This window comes from Echiichthys vipera (assembly GCF_963691815.1).
Source record: "Echiichthys vipera genome assembly, chromosome: 2".
In the NCBI taxonomy this organism is placed as follows: Eukaryota; Metazoa; Chordata; class Actinopteri; order Perciformes; family Trachinidae; genus Echiichthys; species Echiichthys vipera.
In genome coordinates, this window is record NC_139827.1 from 37040722 (window position 1) to 37053859 (window position 13138).

Genomic DNA, 13138 nt, shown 5'->3' on the forward strand with positions numbered 1-13138 from the left:
AAATCACTTAAGTTGATTTTTTTTGTCATTAGTGTACACAATGCAAACCAATATGACAGAAAATCATCACAGAATTGTTGAATATTTTGCAAATTTATTTAAAACAAAAAGTGAAAAATCACATGGCTATAAGGATTAAGACACCCTTTGTGTGACTTTTCTTCTGATCATCCTTGTGATGGTTCTACACCTTTATTGGAGTCCAGCTGTGATTAATTATACTGATCGGACTTGATTACGAAAGGCACACACCTGTCTATGGCTATGTTTACACATGGCCGGCTATTTTCATAACTAGACATTTCGCCGTCTGTGTTTTCAAAAATAACAACTTGCACACCTGTCCGTTAATTTGTTTACACTAACCCATATATATGCCGTCAAGAGTATGCCAAACCTGTAGGTGGCAGTGTATAAAGAAGCTCAAGCCTACATTAGCCAATGATCCATGATCACCACAGACAAATGGAAATGTAAAAATAGGTCGCACCTATGACGTAGGTGCAAGTTCTGGCGCATACTTCGACCTTGGCTGCCAAAACCTAAATTTTTTTCTGTTTACATGCAAATGTGCAAACAGTTTTTTCAAAATTTCCACTCTGTGTTTTTAGAAAGAATTGTTTTCTGAAGCAAATTCTCCGTTTGCGTGTAAATGAAGGGCACAAACACAGGGAAATGTCTCTATCCAGGGCCTATATAAGACATTAGAGCTCACAGTGCATGTCAGAGCAAATGAGAATTGTGAAGTCGAAGGAACTGCCCAAAGAAGTCAGAGACAGAATTGTGGCGAGGCACAGATCAGGCCGAGGTAACAAAATCATTTCTGCTGCACTTTAGGTCTTTGAGAGCACAGTGGCATCCATAATCCTTAAATGGAAGAAATTTGGGACGAGCAGAACTCTTCCTAGAGCTGGCACTCTGGCCAAACTGAGCAATCAAGAAGAACCTTGGTGAGAGAGGTAAAGAAAACCCCAAAGATCTCTGTGGATGAACTCCAGAGGTGGAGTGAGGGGATGGGAGAAAGTTCTAGAAAGTCAACCATCACTGCAGCCCTCCACCAATCAGGGCTTTATGGCAGAGTGGCCCGGCGGAAGCCTCTCCTCAGTGCATGATGCATAAAATCAAAAAAACACAAAGGACTCCCAGACAGAAATACGATTCTGTGGTCTGAGGAGACCAAGATTGAACTTTTGGTCCTAATTCTAAGTGGTATGTGTGGAGAAAACCAGGCACCTCTCATCACCTGGCCAATCCAATCCAAATAGTGAAGCATGGTGATGACAGCATCATGCTGTGGGGCTGTTTTTTCAGCCGAAGGAACAGGACCACTGGTTCAACTGAAGGTAAGATGAATGTGACCGGCTTAGGAACAACTCTGTGACTGTTCTTGAATGGCCCAGCCAGAGCCCTGACTTAAACCCAATTGAGCATCTCTGGAGACACCTGAAAATGGCTGTTCATCAACCTTCACCCTCCAACCTCACAGAACTGGAGAGGATCTGAAGGAGGAATGGCAGAGGATCCCTAAATGTGAAAACCTTGTTCCATCATTCCCAGGACTCATGTATAAGCTCAAAAGGCTGCTTCTACTCAATATTGAGCAAAGGCTCTAAATACTTATGGCCATGTGATATTTCAGTTTTTGTTTTTTAATAAATTAGCAAAAATGTCTGCAATTCTGTGGTTTTTTTGGTCAAAATGGGGTGCTGTTTGTACATTCAAGAGAAAAAAAACCTGAAACAATTTTAGGAAGTGGCTGCAAATTAACAAGGAGTGAAAAATTTCAGAGGGTCTGAATACTTTCTGCACCTAATGTATATCGAGTATTGCCTTTTAGCATATTGCCTTTTAAAATATTGAGATATGATTTTTGGTCCATATTGCCCAGCCCTATGACTATCAATTGAAATTGAGTCTCTCAGGAGTCTCTTGGAATTACGCAGAGAAATATAATGATTTATAAATGATATAACCAGATTTTTGGCTTTTGAAAACCAAGCCCTGTGACCAACACACATTAAACTATTTACATTTTTCCTTGAAAACTCCATGCACTTTTATCCAAAAAGCAAGTTGTAACATGGCTCGATTAATTTCCTGTCTGCAAAGAGACAGAGGAACAGGCTTACTAAACTCAGATCCAACTCTCAAACTAAACAGCACTAATCAAATATGACTCGCAATCTGTTAATCTATTGCCTGTTTGTTTTGTTTTTTTTGCCTTTTTGAATGCTTTTATTGTGATAGTATAGATGGAGAGTGACAGGGCATGAGGGAGAGAGAGGGAGTGACATGCAGCAAAGAGTCGTAGGTTGGAGTCGAACCCGCTGCGGCGAGGACTTTCAGCATCTGTGTCCAGGTGCCTGCTTTAACCACTGAACCCCTGTATTGCCTGTTTCTTGTATAAAATGTTTTCAAAACTGCATTTTAGTGTAGTATCTAGCTGAAATTTGAGAAAGTTTCATCAGTTCGTTCTCGTACGTGTGCAAACACGCTTTACAAAAGCCCACCTCTCTCAAACGGGCCGTGGACGGTCAGCTGGCCGCAGCTAGGTGCGGAGCGGTTGCACCACACTTGTCAAACGAACTAGGCTTTACCCATAAAACCTGTTTGGGCACGGTACAGAGGGACAGTGTGAGTGTGCCCTACGAGAGACAGAGAGAGTTCTTTGAATCAAGGCGTACCCTTATAGGTCTGAAAATCAGCCCGGTAGTGCTAAAAAGCCTCTTGCATGCTGCTGAGGCAGGAGGGGATGTGTTGAGTTTCAGTGAAAAGTTGCAGACTGCTAGGAAAGACTTCAGGACATCCATTATATAAATGTTCAATGTTGTCTTTTGTTGGGAGCTGACAACTACTCACTGTGCAATTGATAATCTACTCATACATACCTGGACACTTATCTCCTTTTTTGTGCAATAACTTAATCTGACCCCTTAAGTGCAATAATTTAATCTTACTGCTTATTTCTGCAATTTACAGTCATACATATTTTATCTTATGAATTTCCTCTACATTTAACTTATCTGATTTCATTTTCTGTGAATTTAATTTGACCTGTATTCCTACATCTACTTCTCATACCGTATATTTAACTAAGAGTTTATTGTTTACTGTTTATTGTTTTTTATACTTTCTGTATTTATTTAGCTAAGAGTTTATTGGTTGTCTTATACTGTAGTTTTTATACCTACCTTGTGTTTTTATAAGCTGCTGGAAATTCGATTTCCTTGCGGGAGTTCATCCCAAAGGGATCAATAAAGAGAAGTCTATGTATAAGTCTAGTGGCACATCGGGGGTCCATGCCTATGTTCCCATAGCCCTATGTTCCCACTGGTCTATCTGGCCTCTACCTGGTCTTTTTACTAAACATAGCCAGCTCCTTTGTTCATTGCCTAAACTTAACCAATGGTGGGAACATAGGGCCTAACGTTAATTTTCAGTGAATGAAAAAAAGTTGGAAATGTGGAAACATACATACATAGAACATACATACATACATAGAAATGACCCCCACAGGCGATGTTAGCCTTCAGGGGTACAAGCTTAAAAGCCTTTTTCTGCAAGAAAATAAATGTATTTATTTTAATCCAAACTACCATTCAACCCCTAATCCTTTATGTCAGATAGCCCTGAAAAGTAACACCGCACAGTAGTAAATTCCGGATTACTGCCTTGTTTTGTTTTTTAAACAGAGAGCTAGCTAGCGTTAGCTTTATACTATCAAATCATGTGTACACACTGCATTGCTAACATTGAAAACGCACTTAATACATTCCTCAAAAAGCTAATGATAATAACAGAAACTACACCTTACCTGTAACATTAGGCGATCCTTCAGATTTGACCGCGAGTTCATGGACACCAGCAGCTCATGGTTTTGCGGTTGACAAAGTACACAGCACATACACCATGATTCCTTTTTGGAGCGGCCAACAACGAATACATCTTTTAAACAGGGCCATGAATGGGGAATGTCTTGCTTCTCTGATTTTCCTGAAGCGTTGCCATTGGCAATACTGCCCGCTTCGCTTCCTTCCTTCATAAAAGCAATATTCTTTGCCTCTGTGTCGCAGCAACAGTACAAGCTCTCGGCTCTCTCTCTACCGTCCCCTCCATAGTCTATGGTCCCCTCACTCACTCGACTTTCCTTTCGTGGTCACCTTATGTGGAGGAGCCCTCAAGAAAACATGCCAGCAGCAGCCTTCCCCCTTGATGCAGAGAAGGCATTTGATAGGGTTGAATGGGTTTTTTAATACATGTCTTGGAAGCTTTTGGTTTGAAGTCCGAATTCGTCAGCTGGGTTAAACTGATCTATAAAACACACAGAGTATCATTCCTCACCAATGGTCAATTCTCCCCATTCTTTCAGCTATCATGGGGAACAAAGCAAGGCAATCTGTTATTCAATTCAATTCAATTTTATTTATAGTGCCACTTCTTTACAAAAGTTATCTCAGGATACTTTACAGAGTAGGTATAGACCACACTCTACGACTTATTTGTGATTTACATAGACCCAACAATTCCCCCATTGAGTACGGCGGTAAAGAAAACCTTCCCTATAATAGGCAGGAACGTCGGACAGACCCAGCTCTGTGGAGGACGGTAATATGTCTGCACCGGTTGGGAACTAAGAAAAGGAGAGAGAAAGAGAGAAAAGACAAACAGATGGATAGAGAGACAAAGACAGACACAAAGACAGACAGTAACTATAATAATATCTATAGTAATGTGAATATGACTTATATGTTATGGCAGTTAATATAGCAGAATAGTAAGAAACAAGCACAGCTAAGGTGATGGAATATGAAAATGGTAATAATAATAATGGTGGCAAACTGCTGCGAAACAGCGAGACATACCACTAATGGTATTTTATGGTTAAAAATGTTATAGTTTATAAGACTAATGACAGTAATTATGACTAATAGTGATAATAGTAGCATGAAGTGTCACACAGGACCACAGTAGCAGGCACCACCACGATCAGCAGAGACCTGCAAGACGACAAAGCACCAACAACTCCGGAGAAGAGGTTGAATTAGTAACATGCATTTATGAGACATGGATGATACAGGTAGAGAGGATAAAAGCTCAGAGTATCAGGAAAAGTATTATCCCCCAAATTATCACCTGTATTGTTTATTTTATTCTTTTAACCTTTGGCAATCGCAATACAGAGGGAGACAGGAATTACAGGAGTGAAGGCTGGAGGTAGAGAACATAAATTGCTTCTATATGCGGATGACATCCTTTGGCTTTCTGCCGACCAAAATTCATCAGCCCCTATTCTTTTAGGCTATAAAATCAATTGGCACAAGTCAGAGGTCATGCTGGTGTCTAAGGAATGCCATCCAGCAGCACTCCAATTCAAATGGATAGTATCTCGGTATAAGACTGACTGCTGACAAGAGTAATATTGTGCAACTTAACATGACTCCGTTGCTTCAGAAAATAAGGAATGGCCCAGACAGATGGAAATTAAACAATCTTACACTGGATGCCCAATGGGGGAAATATTATAATCTATGACTGATTTGGCAAAGAGATCTAAAATGTGACATTGAGGAAGATGCATGGGTAAACATAATAGTGTGGTCCATCAGGGACTTCCAAAGCAAATTCCCACATACAATTATTCACAGGTATTATTATACACCAGTAAGGCTCCATAAAATGGGCTTAATACAGAATAATTTATGTTGGAAGTGTAATGCACAGGCAGGGACCTTCATACACTCACTGTGGGAGTGCTCTTCTGTTTTTCCTTTCTGGAAAGCGGTTCTAGGAAAACTGGGTGAATTTCTTGTAAAACCCCTACCAGAATCCCCCTAACTCTGCCTACTGGGAGACAGGTCAAGGTCACTACCAGGCATTTCGAAAGCAGAATTTGGTTTAGCACTGACAGGCATCATCACTGCAGCTAGAATCATTCTTTGCCACTGGAAGAGTCAGACTAAACCAGAATTTACTGGGTGGGTTAAGCTGATGACGGATAATGCTTCATATGAATTGATGATAGCAAGGTTGAATGATGACAAAGGGAAATTCTACCAGGTTTGGGGTCATTTTCTGAATCATATGAGAAGAATAGGTGCCTATAATGTGGGAGTGGAGGTCAACTCGTGTATTATCATATAATTGTGTTTTTGTGTATACAGTGTTTAGTGTTGGGAGATGTGATTTAGGCTGACTATTGAATGAAGGGAGTGTCTCTGAGTTCCTGGTGGCTGGGGGCAGGGAGTTCCAGAGGGAAGGGGCAGCAATGGCAAAGGCTCTGCCCCCCAGGGTGCGATACTTGGTTTTGGTGATGGAGTGAGAAGGTTGGCATCAACAAAGTGGAGGCAGCGAGTGGGGAAATGGGGATGGAGGAGATCAGTCAGGCATGAAGGGAGGGCAGTGGAGAGTGGTTTATTTGTGACTTGAATAATAATGTAGGAGCAACAACTGACAGGAAGGATTGTCCTCAACCAATGCACTTCACACAGAGTAGATGTCCATAATCCACGAGAGGTTACTAGCACCTCAATGCATCTCCTTGATCGTTGACGTTCCTCCTCATATTTCAAGCAGACATACGTATCAATGATTTATTATTGCAACGAGTGATTAGGGCACTCTGCCTCACAAGCAGACGAGATGAAACAACGATAACAACAACACACTTTGTAATGATCGCAAAGATATTCTAATGAGAAGAAAGTTGTACTTAAGACAGAAAATTACGAAGAAATATTACAATTATCAAAAATATTATTAAACATTAATATTAATAATTAATAATAAGCATAGACAAGGAAAATACTTTCTATATACAAATTAACCTACAGAGAGACCTGTAAAACCTATTTAAAGTGTTTTTAAGTTAGTAAATAGTAATATTTCTGTATTAAATTTATCAACCACAATTGGAACAATTAGTTTTATTTAACTAAAACACTCCTTAACTGAAGACTAACTGAATACTTAACCTTGTATACAAACAGCTGGAAACTCATATCTTAATTTTGGAACTGATGTTTACGTCTCACTTTAATTTCAAGAACCCACACCTGGTTGTCACTCGAGAGGAAAACACTCTATAACAAACCTATAATAAATCATTAATTGAAAAAAAAAGAGTTAATTTTTTTTAGAATACTTTGTATATAAAATCAAATCAAAAGCACATCATGTACAATATTTTAGAGAGATGACTGTCTCTCTTCTCCAGAAGGCCAGGGTGTTCTAAATTTGTTTTATTATCTTTGAATGTAAACTTTGCTTGCCCCTTGTCAAAACTCACAACATAGCCCCTACAGTGTAAGATAGCGTTAGGAATTAATGAATAGATTCTGTCCTTGCGTCCTGTCAGCAAAGAGATACATTAACATCACCCAGGCTTTCTATCTCTGATTTACCTGTAACATAATAAACACAAATAGAAACCTGTAAAGAAACACAATACATATACATTTACATATTATTACATTTCAGCCAGTCCAACACTCTCAAGTTCACTCTGCTGGATACAACAGGCTAACACCTTTCTGCAAATCATTAGTAATTGAAAACATTAATGGTCAATGAAATCTGTAAACAAACTATAAGGAATGAAAACATTAATTGTCAATGAAACCTGTAAATAAACATTTAGATAGAATAAAGAATAAAGAAAGAATAAAATAAACTCAAGTCAGTTTGGCTGATTCAGTTTCAGCTGATAGTCTTAATTAAATGTAAAAATACTAAACTTTAAGGACAACTTGTAACTTATAGACTCATTCATTTGTTTTGTCATAATTTCTTCTGTCTAGCCTTTAAATCTAATGTAAATTTCTTGGGTAAAATGCTGGATTTTGCATCCAACATTGAACAAATACCATTCCCTATTTTTAGTTTGAAATCTGAGTTCATACTTAGCAATAAAGTTTACTCTGATTCTGAGAAATATCTACTGATCAGTTAGTCATATGTAAGGTCAGTTTCAGTGTAGGTATCTTCAGCCTCTCAAGTCTGTGTCACTTAACTTGCACAGTAGTGGTCATTAATAAGGTCAAGTTCAGGGGAGAAAGAGTTGCCTTCAGTTCACTGTGATCACAGACTTTAAAAAAATTTTGAACAAACTTTCTTTATCATGGCATGTGAATTTTCTCATTTGTCCAGGTCATCGTTATTCCAAAAAGCAATTTCAGTCAAAAGCAACTGGACTTGGTTATTTATAAAATATGTTTTAGGTTTCTCTCTGCTCTAACACACCTGGTTCTAATGATTTGCTCGTTATCAAGCAGCCGATACTTGTCACAGTTTGATTATTGTTAGACACAGGTGTGTTAGGGTAGGGAGAAACCTAAAACATGCAGGACAGTGGCTCTCTAGGACCGGAATTGCCTACCCCTGGTCTAGGGATACGTTTCACCTCTAATCAAAGAGGCTTCATCAGTTCATGTACGCATCTGATCAGGCTGGGACTGGTCCAACTAACTGGTGTGGAGATCCAGGTATTTAACCTCTCACAAGGCTGATGATGTCACTGGAACCCTTTGTGCTCCAAGTGCCAACGACCGTTGTTAGAGTGGCAGTCATTGGTGGGAAGTTGGTTTCGACTTCTTTAGTGCTCTATTGAGTCTTAACGACAGTAGTTGGAGTCACAGGAGGCCATTTGTGAACAGTTGTTCTTTGAGGTTAGATTGTTGAATCTCCTGGGAAGGGATGAAAGGGCTGCATTGTAAATTGGAGATAAGTGGTGTCTCAGATCTCCTCCTCTGTTTAGCGATGGTTTCTCTACTTTTGCATAGATGGCTTCTTTTATTCCTCTTTCAAACCATCTGTCCCCTCCGTCCAGGATGTGGACATTGTTGTCATCAAAGGAGTGGGCTTTCTCCTTGAGATGTAAGTGGACAGCAGAGTCCAGGCCTGAGGAGTTAGCTCTCCTGTGTTGGGCCATGCGTTTAGGCAGTTGTTGTTTTTTTTCCCAATGCAGAGATCCTTGCATTCCTCGTTGCATTGGACAGCATAAACCAGATTGCTTTTGTGGGTGTGTGGTGTTCTGTCCTTGGGATGTACTAGTCTCTGTCTGAGTGTGTTACTGGGTTTGCAATGCACCGGGATGCAGTGAATGTTGAAGATCCTCCTGAGTTTCTCTGATACCCCAGCCACATACGGAATGACTATGTGGGTATATGGGTGGCATACCCCTGAAACAGGGTGGCTGGCGTGGAGCAGCTCCTTTGACCTCTTGTGGGTCTGTTGACATTCAGTTTGCATGTGATACAGGTTTTGTTGCCATGCAGGAAGTGTCCGCTTTCAGTTCATTGCAAAAGTTGTTTCTCAGGTGGGGTGACTCGTTATCGCTCGAACACTTTCTTCATCTTTCTGTTGCATGAAGAGTCCTTTCCCTGCCTGTGTTATTTTTCTTCACACAAATTAAGGAGTGTTTAGTTTGTTGTATATTATTACTGTATTTTGAGTTAACTGTGCTATTTAAACTTCCTGCGCTGGGAAATCCACATTTTAACTCTTCACACTTTATATTAATGACATATGCAACTCTATTGGTATGCTTAAATGTGTCATTTTGATACAACTTAATTTACTTTGGGAGAAATTTAAAGTTTATTTTTTTTATATTATTAAAGTAGAGCGGAAAATCCTCAAGAGCTCATTTGATATAAATTAATTGTTTTGTAATATCTAACTAACTTTATGGTTGAAAAATAAGAAAGCAATTAACAACAATGTTAAATTTAAGGAGAAAAAAAAGATATTTAAATTCAGGCTTTTAGAGAACATATTTTATGATTGACGATATTATTGAAGCCATATTGACCTTGTAAAAAGGACAACTTTTATGGACCGTCCTGTATTAATGAGGACATATTATATTAGTAAGCTTTGCATGAAAATAACTGATTTACTTGTTTTTTTACTTATATATTGGTCTTTGGTTTCGGCTCTGCTTAAGCTATTTATATCCCTATTCACTGTTCTAGTTTACACTGTGATATGTTTATAATTATTGTTTCTATCATGCGTGATGACGGAGAATACACGGAGGAGGGGACCCAAATGCAGACACAGAACTCAGGAGACGGTATTAACAAATTTAATAAAACTTATTCACAAAAGGTGGACTGAACACAAAGGAAAAACACAAAGAGAACTGATACAATGAATGGACACAAGAGGACAGGTACACAGGGCCACAACACGGTATGTTGAGGGTATGATACGGACCCGAGTGAGGCTCAGTACCGAGTTAATATACAGAGTGGCAGGTGATCAATGTTAACAAGGATCACCTGCCAGGAAAACAAACTCAAAACCAGAGAAACGAAAGAGAGCACATACAGAAAAACACCGACAGAGGGAGACAAAAACAACGACTAAAAAGGAGAGAGACTGTCCAGAACCAATCAAAACAGTTTCATTATGACTATATAAAACCAATAAACAATATTTCATCCCTTATTCCAGTTTTTACAGAACTAATTAAGTTTGCTAACATGCAATCAATATTAGGCTCAGAGGATTCTACTCCATCTGGCTTAACCCTAAATTTTGTCTTTGTACTTGGTGAAAAGAAACTTTGTAAAAGGTTTTCTAAGAATGTTTTTCCTAAGTTATATCATAAATTACTCTCTGCACATAACTCTATTCAAAATACTTAAAAACTCCGTATAAAAATTTCTAAGATGATTTGACCATTCTTATTTGCTTTTTATTGTTTTAATTTAAACTGTAAATGTTCTTCAATATTACTTCTTGATACCAGTCTACAAATCCAATAATAGGTGGCAGGCTTGTGGGGTCACACCGGATTCGATTCCTAAACGGACTACAAAATCTTACCATATTAGCATACAGTGTTGTGCCTGAACGATAGTTCATAAACTCGTTTATATTTTGGGTTGTGAACTGAACCTACTGTATTCTGACTGATGAACGTTACTGTGAATGCGTTCATTCTGGTGTCTGTGAACGACTAGCTCACTCAGTTTAACTTCGTTCAGTAGGGCGCCAGATTTCTATAGAGCCTTCCAGGTGAAACCCAGGCTAAAACACACCGGAAACAGGCCTTAATATGGAGTTGAAAAAACAGCCAATCTGGGAACACCAGCCACCAATGTCGCACCACCGCATACGTACTCAAAACAAAAAACAGCATGGAGGCAACGACAACGTGTAGGGGACGGAGCAGCAAGAAGGCGTCGTATTCTCGGTAAAATGAGTTTTATGACAAGGTCGATGAGGATTGGAACAACCTTATATTTCTGTGCAAACTTTGCCCGCTGGCTTTCGAAAAAAATATCCTCACTTCAGTCACATCCACAGCAAACCTGATACAGCACATTGAACTGAAGCACCCTGCGTTTCAAGGCATGTGCAAGCAAATAAAAAATAAAGATAAAGTCAAGACAGATCCTCGACCCAAATCCCATTAACTACGTACAGTAATGGCTCTGGTGTCATCTCCCACAACATGGTGATGCAGTATTCTGTCGGAGACCTGCAGCCTTTGAGTAAAGTGGTATTCTCGGTAAAATGAGTTTTATGACAAGGTCGATGAGGATTGGAACAACCTTATATTTCTGTGCAAACTTTGCCCGCCGGCTTTCGAAAAAAATATCCTCACTTCAGTCACATCCACAGCAAACCTGATACAGCACATTGAACTGAAGCACCCTGCATTTCAAGGCATGTGCAAGCATATAAGATAAAGTCAAGACAGATCCTCGACCCAAATCCCATTAACTACGTACAGTAATGGCTCTGGTGTCATCTCCCACAACCTGGTGATGCAGTATTCTGTCGGAGACCTGCAGCCTTTGAGTAAATTAGAAAGCCCAGCCTTCATAAAATTAATTTCAAGTTCAACGTTAATTTCCCACCTCAGCCTGGTTCTACTATTCATGTAACTTGTTTGTTGAACCAGGGTTCCAGTATTCCTTTTTAGTATGTACTGAAATGGAAAATGATTAATATGTCTGTGTCTGTGTCTGTGTGTGTGTGTGTGTGTGTGTGTGTGTGTGTGTGTGGGGGGGTGGTTTGCTTAATGCTGAGAAATACAGGGTCATTAAGAACTATCTTCAGCGTCACCCTCCTGACAGCTGACGGTTTAAGAAAAAAGAACTCTGGCGACCGGCAGGGAGAGGGAGTGTGTGTGTTCAGCTTAATTATATTCTAATATTTATACCTCTACTACCTTTTTTTTTTATGGAATACAGCAAGAAAGTGACGGTTAAAAAGTTAAGTTAAAGTTAAAAAAAGAAAAAGAAAACAAATCTCTGACATGCAGAGACGCAACGTGAGTCCCATTCTACCAAGCAGCCCGTCTGAACGAACCCACGTTTACAGAATTTTGCTGTTAATAAATGGGTACACACCGAAATTAAAACAAACCTGAAGCTGAAGAAACTTAAAAGTTAAAGGAAAAGACCCGCAAGCCTGAGTGGCCGTGTGTTTGAGTGAGTGTGAGTGTGAGTGTGTTTGTCCGTGTGAGTGTGCGAGTGTGTGTGTGTAGCGGAGAGGGACACAGCAGCGGAGCGGCGCTGTGACAAGCATATCACAGATGCAGACACAGTCCGCTAATGAGGATTTTCATTCAATCCAAGCATGGATATTGACGCATATTACTTTGATTATGCTAGTGCTTTATTCGTACCGAATACTTGTTTCAGTAGTATCCAGCTCATCTCTAGTAGTCATTAAGTTATGAATTTATTTCAAAGCAGACTAGGGTTTCAAGATGTTCTGTTCAAGCTCTTTTTAAGAAGAACAAAGAAACGGGCTATATTGAGGATCTTAGACACAGTGCTCGGCCAAGGAAACATGGTGCAGGAAAATACATACAACCTTATTCCCCTTCGAAATTGGAAGATGTCCAACAGGACCTTCAGCTCAGAACTGGCAGAAAACAGTGGGACCTAGGTGGACCCATCTACTGTCCAGAGGAGTCTGGCCAGAAGTGGTCTTCATAGAAGAGTTGCAGCCAAAAAGCCAAATCTCAGAGGAAACAAGGCCAAGAGACTCAACTATGCATGAAAACATGGGAACTGGGATACCGAAAAATGGCAGCAGGGTGTCTGGACTGATGAGTCCAAATTTGAAATATTTGGCTGTAGTAGAAGACAGTTTGTTCGCCAAAGGGCTGGAGAGC

The 13138-nt window shown here is 39.7% G+C and overlaps 1 protein-coding gene across 1 annotated transcript in view; it reads left to right on the forward strand.

Moving 5' to 3' along the window:
* Positions 1-13138, forward strand: part of LOC310962982 (glycine receptor subunit beta-like) — a gene marked incomplete at its 3' end in the record, with an annotated part of 302029 nt that overhangs the window by 162396 nt on the left and 126495 nt on the right. The gene's annotated exons all lie outside the window — the stretch shown is intronic.